This window comes from Sceloporus undulatus, chromosome 4 (assembly GCF_019175285.1).
Source record: "Sceloporus undulatus isolate JIND9_A2432 ecotype Alabama chromosome 4, SceUnd_v1.1, whole genome shotgun sequence".
Classification (NCBI taxonomy): domain Eukaryota; kingdom Metazoa; phylum Chordata; class Lepidosauria; order Squamata; family Phrynosomatidae; genus Sceloporus; species Sceloporus undulatus.
The window spans coordinates 31,498,880-31,514,786 of NC_056525.1; the positions used below are offsets into that span (position 1 = coordinate 31,498,880).

Consider the following 15,907-nt stretch of genomic DNA (forward strand, 5'->3'; position numbering starts at 1 on the left):
GTCTGCTTGATTAGTGCTCATTATCTGCTGGGAAACCCCTGACCCTGGGAGATTTCTCATTTGCATTTGTCTTTATCTTGCTATCTTTCAGGACTGGTAGCCAAACCTTGTTTACTTTAAGGGATTCCTCTTCCCTGTTGAAATTGTCCAGGTGTTTGTGGATTTCAATGGCTTCCCTGTGCATCCTGGCAGAGATGCTGGTGAAACATCAGGAAGAACCTCTGCTAGAACATGGCCACATAGCCCGAAAAACCCCACAAAAACCTATTTCCAGGATGCTATCTGGAGGATTCTGGGAGTTGTAATCCTAAACTTTTCAGACCTCTCAGCAGCAAGTAAGGCACACCACAAACCAATTCTATGTTCAGTAGGACCATTTCACTATGACCAATTTACTATCTTTTTTCCATACCCCCCCTCCTCCAATAATTCATCAATAGTCTTGACCTGCTTTTAAAATCTTATTTTGGAAAGTGGCAGTGGACTCGAACAAACTAATGAACACAGTTCTGTGAAGTAAGAACTGCTTTGAAGAAAATCCCAAGTGGGAGCTGTTCCCTTCCAACTTGCTGAATGTGATGCATTAGCATGCAGAAAGCAGCTCAGCACAGCTAAGTTTAGGCAGACCTATCATTAATTTCTTTTCTTGTCCGTGTGGAGTTTGTGACCTCTTTTCAAATCTATTTTTAAGCTGCTTCCAAGATCCTGCATGCCAAGTGCTGCCACAGAACGCCAACCTCGTGCTCAAAGGTTTTGTCTCTCTGTTTTCCAAGCATCCTAAGTTACTTAATACCAGAGAGTTATTATCCCACACCAGAAGTGGTTGGTGGCTCCTACATCCATGGGGTTTGGGGCTGAAATTTAAAGGAGCTATCTAAAGTGATGAAACTTTGACGGTAAAGTTCAAAAGCTTGGAGAACTTCTTTCAAGTCTGAACTAAAACCTCGAGTGGGATCACCCCTGACATGGAAGGCACCAGTTGGCATTGCTTCATAACTTCCATCAATGCTTCTAGACAAAGCTATGCAGAACATGTCAGCCTTTGTTCACCACCCTGTGTAAATATTGTGATAGCTCAATGGGCAAGGAAATTGTTAGAGCTCAGAGGTAGCATATATATTGTGGAATCACTAGGGTTGGTGTCACCCAGTACAGTAACTCAGTATCACACACATCCCACTGACCTCCTTCCATAGCACACCATAAAAATCCTTAACAATGTTTTTTGTACTAATGTTACTCATAAACTGCAATTCCTATATATTGCTTAAGGTATTGGCAATAGTTGTGACATAGACAACTAGCAAAATTAAATTATACCTTTAAATTACCGTATTTTCCGGCATATAAGACAACCCCCAAGTTTTTAAATAAAAATATAGAGTTTAGGATATACTCACTGTATAAGGCTACCCCTCTTCCTGAGAAGCTAGCAGCTGGCCGTGCACGTGCTCTGGCATCCCCGAGAGCATGCTCATCAGCTTCAAGGGGCCTCTGGAGGCCCCTTAGAAGCCGGCGCGGAGCTGTCAGCTTCCCAGGCCTCCAGAGGCCTGAGAAGCCGGCAGCCCTGAGAGCACGCTCGCTGGCTTCAAATTTGCTAAGACGTGAAGTTTTAACTAATTTTAGAATTTTAAAATTTACAATTATAAAATTATTATTTAAAAAAAACACGAGGACTCTTCTTTCTCTTTCCACTGAGCCTCACCTGCCTCTCACACCATCATGGGAGTGTTTCAAAGGGATGAAGGAGAACGCCACAGCCTATTTCTGCCAGAAGGCAGATGTTTGGGGAGCACTGGTGTCACTGCCAATTTTTATTGTATAGTTATAATGGCTTAGTTCCATTCCTAATTACAAGCATATGATGTCACAAAATAGTGAATGAGGATTATTCACATGGTTCAAGTACTTGTTCATGCTTTGTCTTTACCAGCTCCTTCTGTTGTGTGTATCGAGGTTGTTGGAAATGCAAAAACACTTGGTGTTTAAAGAGTTAAATGTATCCGAGGGCCTGTCCAGGTGATGCAGGCCATTAGCCCCAGGCCAGGACCTGATAGAGCAGACATGGATCCCGTGGATCTGGTCTGATTCTGGCCCAAAGGGGATTTAACCTGGTATAAAAAGACCGGCTGTTTGCCACAGAGTTTCTACAAAATTCTGCAGTGACAGCTGTCAGACCCATGCTCCTTGTACCTGCTTCACTGTTGTGTCTGGTGAGAAGACCCTCATCATGGCCTCTGACATGGAAAGGGGGCACCTGGCCACATGGATGTAGCGAAGCACCCCATTTCAGTCCTGACAAGCCGTGTCGGTGGTCTTCTCACCAGACACGATGGTGAGGAAGGTACAGGGCACATGGTAGTGGTGGCAGGCAGGTGTATAAACACGCCTTCATCACTATGCCAGCCCCAGGGACTGACCCTGGGCAGGACTTGGGGCAGGACAGCATGAATGCTATTCTGCCCATTTGCTTACAGAGAGCAGCAGTGATGGGTATAATGAGTGCTCCACTGACTTAAAATCTCCTTGAGTCTTATCTACTACCCTAACTTCTCTTGGACTGATATTCTTGGGGACCACACTTCTCTCCAGCTCCTTTTCATTCTTTCACTGTTCCAAAAGTACAAACTAAGTACTGGGCGAAACAGACAGGTATCCAGGAGTAGCCAGAAGCTGCTCCCAGCCCAGGCACCTCAGGGCCTCAACGAACACATGGTATGGCCCCCAGGGCACCTCCTGCCATGATCCCAAATAGACTGTGGCAAGGAGCAGAAAAAAGCCATTCCTTTTGGGCTGGTTATGGGCTGCCTTACACAGCCCTGGCGTGGCCCTGGCACAGCTTCTAGGTGCTCTGGGGGCATGCATCATGTAAGTATGATGCCCCCAGAGTGACCAGAAGCCACCCCCATCTGCCCATCTGTTTTGGGCTTATGTCCTCTTCCTGTCCTAGCTTAGCTTAGCTTTGGGCAGTTTTCCTATCTCTAATTGAATTTGTATAATAAAAGTTTATTTTATTTCCTATAGCCATTAGTGTCAATGCTCTTTAATCATAGTAGCTAGCTGTTGTATGCATGTGCTCTCTATCAGATATGAGTTGAGATGTAGTGTGCCATGCACCAGTGACCAGTGGTTGGAATATCTAGAGAGGCTTTTCAAAACCAACTCTGAAAGATACTAATTTAGCTCCTTCTGAGAATTTTTTAAAATGTAACAATACTACTAATTAAATAATTGGGAGCTGCAAAGGGTTTGGAACAATAATGGTAACTAATTACTTTTTAGAGGCAATGTTCCAAGCTCTGCAAAGAATAAGGCTTCATTTTCAGCTGTTGCCATAGAGCCTGTAAAGCTAATGAACAGCCTCTGACCACAGAGCTGATAGATGCTGAATCCAAAAATACAAAACAATTTATGTGTTGGCTGTAAGAAGAGAATTGTCATCAATTCTTTTATTCTATTTTTTTCCTGGAATTTGAGGTGTTTTGCCAGAGGGCACTGTCTGTAAATAAAGCACTAAGGATGATGGAAGGAATATTTGACACATGGAATAAACTGCACTCACCTGTCTTTACATTAAATATATTCATTACAGCACCAAAATTGCTCACAAACTGTCATTTTTCTATATTTGTTTGCATTGAGCTGCCTGACTGATCACCTAACAGAATAAGTGGAGCAAATAATCTTTTACAATTGGATTAATGGGCTTTTTTCCCATCACTTCAGTTCCTGAAAGTGGATTAGCCCCTGCTGTTTCTGATAATATGGACAGCTAAATGTACTTCCAGTGTCTTCTCTTCCTAGGCATCAGAACGGTTTGCAACAATATCAACCTTCTTATTCATAGGCATTTCAGAGCTCCCCCCAATATGCATACACATTTCTCAAAAACAAAAGTGTAGTTTAATTCAGATATCGTTTTTTTGTGGGTTTTTTGTGGGAATGCAGCATAGACATCTCTGAAGATGCCAGCCACAGATGCTGGCGAAACGTCAAGGTATAAACTCTTCTAGAACATGGCCACATAGCCCAAAAAAACCACAAAAAACTATGGATGCTGGCGATGAAAGCCTTCGACGTCACATTAATTCAGATACAGTGCTACCTCGGGTTACGAAATTAATTCGTTCCGCCGCCCCGTTCGTAACCCGATGCATTTCGCAACCCGAAAAGGCTTTCCGTTAGCGCTGGAAAGCCGCGCGTTTGAATTTCGCGCCGAAAAAAATTTTGTAACCCGAAAAAACCTTCGTATCCCGGAACAGTTTTTTCCAATCTAACTTTTTCGTATCCCGGAAATTTCGTAACGCGATCAATTTGTATCCCGGGGTACCACTGTAGTTACTGGGGCTGAAATGATGAGTCCAAGAACATCCATTCACAGTACTGTGCTTGCTCTGATGGCTAACAATGGTAATTTGGCTTCAAAACTTTCAGTGGAGATGTGAGAATTGTGTAGCCTTTCAGAGATTGTTGGACAGCAGTTCTCAGCACAGGCAGCCAGCATGGCCAATAATAAAGGATGCTGGGAGCTGGAGTCTAGTCACTTCTGGAGGATGATACAGTCCCTCCCTCTGGTTTGTAATGCGTTTTACTATTCCTTGAAAAACAAATGCTACAGCAGTAGTTCTCATTCTTTAATTGTTTCTCTTAACTGTTTCTCTTCCTGAGCCAGCTAGAATGGTCTTAGTGATAGTGTTGGAGTTCCCTTAGCTTATGTTGCTGGGGAACTTCAACATCCATACTGAGACTCCATGTCAGGAGTAGCTCAGGATATTGTTTCTGACATAACAACCAGTTCTGTCCCAAGTGGTATCTGGCCAAACTCACACTCCTGGGTACATTCTGGGCCTTGTATTCTTTGTTGGATGAATTTATAGTGATCTGGGAATGGAGGTACTTTTTGTAGTTCTGTTGCCATGGTCAGAACACTACTTGGACATTTAGACTTAATGAGAATCAAAAGCTCTGCAGAGGTTGGGGGCTGATTAAAATGGTCTGCCCCAGGAGACTGATGAACTTAGATGGTCTTCTGATGGTTCTCAGAAAACCTCCTGTCACCTCAGTAGACAATCGCTCAAAGTCTGGTTGACTTTATGTGGTTTTTTGTTTTGTTTTTATTTTTCCATATATATATATATATATATATATATATATATTGTTTACTTGTTATTTGTTATTTGTTTGTCTGATGTATATAGATGAAATCGATTGCAATGTTTCCTTATATATACATATTTTTGTGCGTGTTTGTTTGTTTTAATAATAAAATTTAATAATAATAAAAAAGTCTGGTTGACCTCTGCTTTCTGTTGGTCTGGTTCAAAGTGCTGGTTATGATCTATAAAAAACACAACATAAAACTGGAAAACACATAGTCACAGTAGAAGAATAATAGGAAACAAAGTGCCATGTACTGTGTGATGGTCCAAAAACTTTAATTTCGTAAAAAGCCCAACACATTTCAGAGAAGTATGAGAAGCCTTCCTTCTAATACTCAGAGTGTCCACTTTGGCTGAGAGTGCAGACTACAACTCCAGAAATTTCTGGGAACAACCCCTGAAGAAGGCCAGTTGGAGACAAGGCTGAAACGCTTTTTTAAAAAAGAAATTAAAGTTTTTGGTCCATCACACAGCACATGGGACTTTGTTTCCTTTTATTCTTCTACTATGAATAGGTGTTTTCCAGATTTTTTGTTCTGTTCCTTTATAGATCATGACCAGCACTTTGAAACAGATCAACAAAAAATAGTGGTCAACCGGGCTTTGAGAGATTGTCTACATAGGTGGTAGGAAGTTGTCTGAGAATCATCAGGAAACCATTATTCTTCTACTATGGTCTATAAAGCCCTACATGGCTTAGTATGAGGTATCTGAAGGACCCATATCTTCCCAGAGTAGACTGTCCAGGTTACAAGGTCTTCCAAAGAGGCCTTCCTCTCAGCCCAACCTTCTTCTTAGGCCCATTTGGTGGGAACAAAGGAGACAGCCTTCTTGGTGGCTGCACCCAGGCTTTGGAACTTTCTCCCTAGGGAGGGTAGGATGGGTTTCTTTTTGCTTTCCTTCTGTTGGCAGGTGAAGACAATCCTTTTCTGACTAGCATGTAGTGGTGGAAAGGATCTTCAAAAATATTCATACTTAAAAATACAGTAGTCCCTACCTTCCAACATTTCAAAGATGAAAACTGGCCAAGCAACATCACAGTATGGTCAAGATGGTAAAAGTTATCACTGGGGAAGAATCCACATGCTAGGAAAGGTTGCAGCAGCTTGCCTTTGCCTGAGTTTACAGGGAAGGGCAAGATTCCTCCCCCTCCTCTCCTATTCCCTATCCCCACTGAGGTAATTGAGGGCAGACAAGTTTTGCACTTTGAACTCAGTTTGGAGCCCTTTAATTAAAATGAGGACAAAGCAGGGGGAAGTGAGAGAGAAGAAAAGCCCAGACCTTTTAAAAGCATCTGAAAAAGTGGGATGACAGAGGATTAATCAAGACTGTCCCTGCCAAATTGGGACAGTTGGAAGGTATGACATTCAAATGCCAGTCTAGATGGTTTCTGTATTTGAAAATGAGAGTGTGATGTGTGATCTTGTTCCTGCCTCAAGTAGAAAAAATGCCTTTGGACAACCTCACCAGTTATTATAGCTCAATTAATAGCAATGTTCTTGATCAACCATTTTCTCTCCCTTAGCTGCTATTTCCTAACAGAAACTGAATGTTACATGGTGTGAAAAATGGCCACAGTGTCCAGAATACTATGCTAAGAAGTGCTTGGCTCGCAGCAAGTACTAGAAAGTGAAACGCAAATGATGCAGTTGCACAAATGAATAGCATCTATTATCCACAAAGGAAGGCTGCACGCCACTTTCTTCCTTGCCTCCAGTGGAAAACTGAACAAAATGGGAACAATGCAATTTGTATCGGAAGTGGAGTTATGTGGACCTCCAAGTGTGGGACTGCAGCACCTAGCAGCCCTTGCTGGCACAAGAAATTATGAGGAATGCTGGGAGATGTACTTCAGCAATGTCTGGAAGGCTGCCCACCACTGCTGTATATAAAAGTCGCCGAAGCAAAGAAAAATTCAGAAGCATTTCAAGTTTCCTTTATATTACATGTAGCTGGAGAAGAGGCCATAGGATTATGTAATACACTTGCCACAAACTGAAGAACTGACTACCGTGGGTGGAGTGTTGAATGTATTCAGGTCTCAAAAGAAATATCTCATTTCACTGTTAGCAATTCTGGGCTCAGTCACCGGTTGGAAATAGGAGAGTAGAATATATCTGCACTATGAATTTATAATCGTGCAGATACTACTTGAAATGTCATGGCTCCAGCCTGCAGCATCCCGAAAACTGAGATCTGGTGATATATTTGGAATTCTTTTTTTTTTAGAGTGCTCTTTCAGAGAGCATTAGAGGTCTCTAGCAGAGAATCCTATACGACCCATAAACCTAAATTTCCCAGGATTCCTTAGGGTGGAGCTGTGACAGGTAAACACTCTTACAGTGAAATCTATCTGATAATTCTAATTAACCATTGAATTAATGGAATTTATTTACATTTTGAACAATATCCTCCAACTGTCCTGATTTGCCAAGACAGTCCTGTCATCCCACTTTTTCAGCTGCTTTTAAAATGTTCCATTTTCACTCTCCTTCTCCCACTTTATCTTCAGTTTACTTTAAATTGCTCCAAAATGAGATCAAAGTGCAAAGTAGTTTGTACTTGATTAACTCAGCAGGGTAGAGCATAGAGGAGGAGGCAAAATTTTGCCTTTCCCAGTAGTTCAGACAAAAGCCAATTGCTGTAGCCTCACTCAGCTTGCCTATTCTTCCTCATTAATATATTTTACCATCCTGCTGTTATCAAGAATGGTTTTATATAAATTTTGGGTGCCATGCGATCTGAAGCCATGATCCCTGACTGACCCCATTGCTAGCCGCCATTATCCCAAAAGCAAGCAGACCACATAGCCAGCCGCCTTGCTAGGCATGGTCACAGGAAAAAGGTAGATTTAAACCTTTCAGCAGCAGTTTTGGGAGTTGCTAGACCAGATTCACAATCTACCTGAAACAAGGAAGACAACAGCTATGGCTCCCTCCTTAATGAGCCAGTGATTAACTTAACGGCTCAGCCATCTAGATATTCACTCCCCCTGAATAAGTGGCAGACCTATGCTTTGTGTATCCATTATGTAAGTTTCAGCTTAGACAAAGATAAGTCATCAAGCCTTTTGTCCGCTAGGCTGCCATAGCCTGAGGTTATGTTTAGCAGTATATAAGGACCGCACTTTTCGCCCTTCAGTGGGCTTGTTGAGCAGTTCCGAGCCAGAGTTCCTTGTTTGTAGAGCATTTCGCTCCGAGCTTGCGTTCCTGGAGCCTTGTGCTCTGCTGAAATCACTTGAGCGAATCCAAGCTCACTGTCTTTTCGGGCCTCTAGTTAGCTTTTCCCGCCAGAACTCAGCTCCTAGCCACCACGGTCTCCACTTTCTTTCCCGCTCCCACGGCTGTGTCTCACCATCCACCATCCCTCACATCTGACGTCTTGGAGAAGACTTTGAAGGTAAATATTCCCAATGGTGCCTCTATCCTTTTTCCTTTACTCCCCCCTCCCTTGCTTTAGCATTGAATGTGTGTGTGCATGTGTGATCCCTTTTGTTGTGTGGCTTTAATAAATGTTCATATTTTAATTGCACCTCCATTGGCATTTGAGTCTCTGTTTCTTGGGGTTGGATTAGATGACCTCTGATATACACATAGGGACAAGACCCCGCTGCGTGTGTCCTTAGGACACGCCTCTCATAATATTTGAGCTAATTAAAATTCCCCTAATTCGATCCTTCCTAACACTGCCCACACTCTGATGTCCCATTTTTTTTGTCTGTGAAATGCTGGAAGGTATAGCTTGGTGTAGTGGTTTGAATATTGGTCTATGACTCTGGAGACCCATTCAGCTATGCAAACCCACTGGGGGACCACAGGTGAGTCACACACTCTCAGCCCCAGAAAACCCTATGATACGTTCACCCAGAGTTTCCATAAGCTGGAAATTACTAGAAGATACAGGAGGAGGAGGAGGAGGAGGAGGAGGCATTATATAAGTATTCAAAAATTTACAAAACAGTGAAACCTTTATTTAGACAACCAAAATACACAAAATATATGTTGTGAGCTTTCAAAGTTCCACTTCGAAGCTCCAGTGGCGTTTCAAAAGCTTGCATATGTATTTTGTGCATTTTGGTTGGTCAAATAACGGTGTCACTGTTTTCTGGATTTGGAATTTTATTATACTTTGCTATACAGCCAATATGGCTACCCCTGAATACGGTATATAAGTATTGACAGACCAAGTTTCCATGTTCCCACTGATTCAGTCTACTCTGTTTAGCACTAGCAACTGGACTGAGGCCTTGGATTCATGTCACAACTGAATAATTTTTCTTTCTCAACCACCCTTCCAGATTCCTCCTCCTCCCTCAACCAATGCAGTTACTCTTTCAATATTCTGCTTTGATTTTTAAAAAGTATTAGTCTGTTTATTTTTCTTATAATTTCAACACTTCTTCAACACTTGCATGTTATTGTGCATCTAGAGAATCTGCCTGCCTAATAGTTTGCTTTTAGAGGGAATGATGACTGGGTGTAATAGGAAAGCATGTATCAAGCCAACCTGCAGGTGTTTCTCCACCTTTTCATGCTGTTTGAGTGTAGAAAAACATGCACACATAATGCCATGACACTAGCTTCGAGGGAAGCAGCAAAGGAACATTTTGTTTTAAGAGTTGAAATTAGACAGAAACGGGGAAGGTGCAGCAATCTGACAACATGTCCTTGCAGACCATTTTCAGCTTCCTCACCTCACAGAAGATCACACCTCTCTTTTTTCTCTAGCTGCAGTCACAGTCTGCTGAGTTATTCTAAAGTAAGAAAGTCACCTTAGCATTTTGCAGCCTAATCATTCCAGGGGTAGTCAGCAGAAAACAAGAATGCCTTCGCAGGTGCCACATGTTATGCACTTACAGCAGTTTACAAGATTTTCTTCTGGGGGCATTTAGCCTAAATCAGTGCTTCCAAGAAAAGCCAGTGGCCAAAAAAGGGAGGAACAATTAACTTAAATTTCATGGCACATTCCTTTGAATCATAGAATAACAATAAACTTAGGAGAGTCAAGAAAATTAATATAAGTTAGTTAATGCATTTAATTTATCATTCATAAACTTTAAAAATTCAAATTCAATCATATTTACATTAGACATAGGGGAAAATAACTATTAGGTTTCTGTTTAATTGCCATCAGGAAATTAAGCAACAAGCCTACACTAAAACTTTTATCAGAACTGAAATGAAAAATGTCATTGACTTCACTCAACAGTCCCCACCTTGTTCCTGTGTTGTGCTTGGCAGGAAAGGAAACAATGCCTGAATTTTTGAAAACCCCATTTCTCATCCATCACACCCCCAACTGTTCTCTTGCAATGCATTTCTCTCCCTCTTTCATCTACTTAACCTCCCTCTTTCTGCAGCTTACTGATTCTCAAATGGGTTCTCAGAATAAGTCCCAGGGACAAAAGCATTTGGGGCAGATGAGAAGCCTTTATATTGAATTTGGTATAGAACATGGGAGAACCAACTGGATCCAAAGACATCCACCCCTTCCAAGCATTCCTTACTACTTATTAGTTTAAAATCTTTTTATTTTGAATTTAACCAAACTATCATGCTCAAGAACAAAATAAACAAAGATTCCTATAGCTACTTGCATTTATTAAAGAACCAGCTAGGAACTGGAGAAAAAAAATTGGCTGCTCAGTATAATCTCTTATTTAATTAATCAATGACATAATAAATTAATAATGGAATTAGGTTAATGTTGGAAGTCCACCTTAAGTCAAACAGCCATGTTAAATATAAATTTAATTAACCCCTTTTGTTAGAAAAAACTACTTAATTGATTTTAATCAGTTCTTATTACCACTCAGGATACAGATGGAGTCAAAGATAAGCTTTAGAAGCCCTGCTGAATTGGCAAGATCCAACATGTTTTTGATTCTGATGTTGCCAAACCTAGTTTCTGTGCCAGTGTTAGAATACATATGAAGTGGAAAACTGAGGCTGCATCTACACTGTAGAAATAATGCAGTTTGACACCACTTTAACTGCCATGGCTCCCTCTTGGACTTGTAGCTTTGTGAGGCACCAGGACTCTTTGGCAGAGAAGGCTAAAAACCTTATAAAATCACAGATCCTAGGATTCCATAGGATGGCGCTACAGCATGTAGTGGTGTCAAACTGCATTACAGTCGGACCTCTGGGGGGGACCAGTTCTGGACCTGCTCCCTATTGATACAAAAAACTGTGGGACCTCCTTAATGGCGGTGCAACATGTGCGGATCTACTAGCATGGCCAAGTGCACATGTAGCCACTGGGGACAGAGGGGTTTCTTGGCTAAAGGCAGAAGGTGCATTTAAAAATAAAAGAAAATACATATAGCTATTTTTATTTATGATTCTATATAACTAGAAAACTTATATCCCTACTGGGTTGGATCAGAGCCAGTTCATTGGACTTTGGTCCTAATGCAAACAGTGTGAGAAGTCTGTAAAGTTATGTTGTGTGCCTTCAAGTCGTTTCAGACCTATGGTGACCCTAAGGTGAACCTACCACAGGGTCTTGTTGGGAAGATTTGTTCAGAGGGGTTTGCCTTTGCCTTCTGAGGATGAGATATGTGACTTGCCTAAGGTCACTCAGGGGGTTTCTATGGTCAAGCAGGGAAAAATTAGTAATGAGGAATAACCCAAAAATAGGATAAGCTGCAGCAGTTTGCTTTTGCCTGAGTCAACTGGGAAGGGCAAGAGTCTTCCCCCTTTTCCCCCCTCCCTCTGCTGAGTTAGTTAAGTGCAAAATAGTTTTGAACCTTGAACAAGTTGAGGACAAAGGATTTTTTCACATGGGAGGCAAACGTTATTAAATCATGATTAAATCGTGCTAATAGCAAAATCAGGGGGAAGATGATTACATCCCATGCACTTCTACCATTTGTGCCCCGTGCGTAAATACTGGAAACTCCCATTATTTGTCCCATCCATTACAGTTTATGCATGGGACATTGATGGGAGGAGAGTGCAGGGATGTGATAATCTTCCCCACGATCACACTATTAGCATGATTTAATCACAATTTAATGACACTTACCTCCTCCATGTGAAAGATCCCAAAATAGACAAATAAGAAGAAGAAGAAGAAGAAGAAGAAGAAGAATTTATATTTCCCGCTTCTCCCAAGGATCGAAGCAGGATTACATCATTAAAAATACAATACTAATACAAATAGTGACTATAAAATGCTAATACTGAATTACAACATTCCTATTAGTTCCTTAAAATATCTAATCATAAAATAATCCTATAATCATCGTCAAGGGTGGAGCATTTATCATAGTCTTATACAGAATCAGGTGGATACGCCCGCCGGAAGAGATCCATCTTAAGTGCCTTCTTAAAAGCATCTAAGGTGGTAATAAGACGGATCTCTTCCGGTAGACTGTTTCACAGTTTAGGCGCTGGGGCTATAAATGCTCTATGGGAAGTCATTATTAATCTGGTGTTATAGTGTTCCATTAAATTCTTCCCAGATGTTCTGAGTATGTGGGACAGATCGTGTAGGGAGAGGTGTTCCCGCAAGTAACTCCAGCCCGAGCCATGTAGAGCTTTAAAAGTAATAACTTTATATTGTGCACAGAAGCTGATTGGCAGCCATTGAAGAGATTTCAGCACTGGTGTTATGTGATCAGACCCAGGTGTATTAATGACCAACCTGGCTGTGAATATTATTTACATCTCAAGAGCTTAACTAACACTTTGGCAACTACACAAAATCCTCCATGTGCCTATGGAATATTCTTCTCTAAAAATCATTAAGAAGTGCTGCAGTGAAATCTTTAGTGCTAGACATCCTGCCAGGGATTATATTATGACTGAGGTGATGCTGACGGTGGTGGTGGAAACAGTAGCTACTCTTTAATTGTAATGTCATTTTTTTCCTCCATGAAAAAACAACAACCTGCCACTAAGGAAATAGTTCTGCTATGCAACTGCATAGTAATGCAACTCTGTTCCAGCCTCTATTACAAAATCCACAAGATTATGAATTGAATTTTTCCCCTTTGGCAGTGTAGAAAGAGATTCTGTTTTCTCTGCTGACAATGATGCTTTCCATTTAGGTTTATACAGCCTGGCCTCCTGGGAACAATGTACAAATATGTTGGATCATCTGTGCAGCATCACTGCACAGTCTAGTTGCTTTCATGTTCAGTTCTCTGATTAGATGAGAGAAAAGGGAGGAAGGAATATTACAATCCCAAAATAAATATAGCATTGTGTTGGACTGCGACTCTGGAGGCCAGGGTTTGGGCAAGTCACCCTCTCTCAGCCTCAGAAGAAGGGAAAGGCAGACCCCATCGAACAAACCTTATCAAGAAAATCCCATGATAGGATTTTCTTAGGATCGTCATAAATCAGAAACACTTTGAAGATGCACAAGTAAAATATGCTCCACTTGTTTAATAGAACTGTCTAAATCCAGCTGTTAGCTCTAGTGATACTAGACTCACAAAATCAATGAGATTTATACAAATGCTGGTTCAGCAAATGATTCACTGTGCGTAGTTGGATTTTGGCTAGTAGCATGCAAATTTACTCTTGGTATTAAAAAAAAAGTTTCAAATGTGTCAGTACTGCATGCTTGCAAAGGCTGATATAATGGCACTTTAGCCAACAAGTATTCAGAAAGCCGAATAGTTTTCTTTATAAAAAGATACAGCAGCTGCACCCCATTCAAGACCTACTGTTTGGCAGCTTCACAGAGGATTAATTTTCAATGCAGTGGACAAAATAATGCTTTTAAACAAAAATAGTGTTTTTAAGGATTTTACATTTTTTTTACCTGTTACATTAATGTAGTGTTTTAATTGTGTTTTAAAATTGTACTCTTTTGTTACTGTTGTTGCTTTTATGCATCTTTTTTGAGCTGCCTTGAGTCCAATTTGGGAGAAAGGCAGCATATAAATAAAATAAAACATAAAAATAATAGGCATAACTGTCTGGGTTCCTATTCATTTGTGAATGACCACATGCAATCTTTTTGCTCCCAGTACAGGTGTCCTCCTTTTCTTTAGTGTGAAGTTAACCAGTTGCTACTCATGCAAATAGGTCTGAAGGGAACTAGTGTAATGGCTACTAACATCACAAAAGTCAAGTGGCCCCATAAAGCAACAACACAACAACAGCAACAAAAAGCAGTGTTATCATCTTGCAGAGTTCCTAAGATGAAGGTGTCAGGTTTACTACTTACCTCACTCCCTCTCTCAGCTTTTCAACAGTACCTTTCTAATGCAGATGATGCTAAAAGGCAGATGTTTGGTGGGCAATAGTGTCACCTCCTTATGGTGTCACTTGGTGTGATCTGCACCCCTCATACCCCCCCCGATGACAGCACTGGGTATAATTTGAACCATTAGGGTTATATAAGCTTCTTCTTTGCTCCTAACTTTTCCCCTAATAAGCTGCATCATACAATTTTCTATGATGTCATGGCCAGCCAAGATCAGCTCTCAGAGGATGACGAGGAGGATGAGCCTCCTCCAGAGCAAGGGCTGATTGAGGCAACGCCAGGTGCTGTTCCTGCCCTGCCAGGTCCCAGCTGTGATCCTCCAGTCCCAGAGGAGGAGGTTCAACCAGGCCCTAGTGCCACAGAGAGGCTTCCTTCGGTACCACAGCCTAGTGGTGAGTCTGGAGACGAAGCTTGCCTGCAGGTGCCTTCTTACAAAGAGAGAAGAGCCGAGAGTTCTTGCAGACGCAGATCACAGAGGATTGCCGAGAGGCAATTAGCCAACCAGCCTCAGGTGGCACGAGGGAGAGTTTCCCTTACTTAAGTGGGAGAGAGACTAATGCTGGTTGCTAGAGTTTATTGCATGATCCCTCGGCGTGATTGCTGCTAGCTCCTAGTATCTAGATTCTCTGTTACCTTGACCTCGGACCGGACTTCGTTATCTCTTGGCTGTTTTGACCCTGGACTGTTTGACTACGCTGTTTCCCGGTATCCTGACTTCGGCTTGACTTTCGGAACGTTGGAATCTCTGGAATCCTGACTTCGGCTCGTATTCTTGACCTGCCCTCGGACTGCTTCTTTGCTGGGTCTGCTTTACTTCCACTGAACTAAAGGCTCTGTTATCAGCTACGGGCAGTGTTGCTGGCAGCTTTCCCGGACAATCATCACTATACCCCTTTTCATGTATGCAGTTAACAAGATTATTTAAGGGGTAATTAATAGTTATTCATCTCTAATCACCCACCCACATTCATTAGCAAGTGGCAAAATTGGCTGAACCTATAAGGACAATATTTTAATTAACATTTTGCTTCAAATATTTCTTATTAGGAATTACAGGGGAATTTGGGTTCCTGGGAAGGACACTTCTGGATAACATAGCATTTATTTATAAGAAAGCACTGATAATCAAAGGCTTATTTCTATTTCCAGCTAATTGTAAAAACCAATGGTCAGATTCCTATTGAGTTAAAGCACTCACACAAATAGTGTGGGCCCTGTGAGGGTTTTTTGCTGCTCATTGCACAAGCAGAAGTTTCATTTTGCAAATGGCAACCATTGGCCTGTTACAGACTGCCAAAATAAAGCTGCTTCGGGTCTCTTTGGAGGTATGCTGTTTAAATTATGCATGCATCCTAAGAATCTGGAAGCTGCACCAAAGCTGCACTCCAGTGCTTAGGAATGGAGTGTGGCTTTGGCGCGACCTCCTGACTCGTAGGACCCATGCATCATTTAAATAGCATACCTCCAAAGAGATCCGAAGCAGCTTTATTTTGGCAGTCTGTAACAGGCCATTGCACACAATG

At 41.6% G+C, this 15,907-nt stretch overlaps 1 protein-coding gene across 2 annotated transcripts in view; it reads right to left on the bottom strand.

Moving 5' to 3' along the window:
- The window catches only part of RIMS4 (regulating synaptic membrane exocytosis 4), a 123,376-nt gene that overhangs the window by 30,776 nt on the left and 76,693 nt on the right, over window positions 1-15,907 (bottom strand). The window lies entirely within an intron of this gene.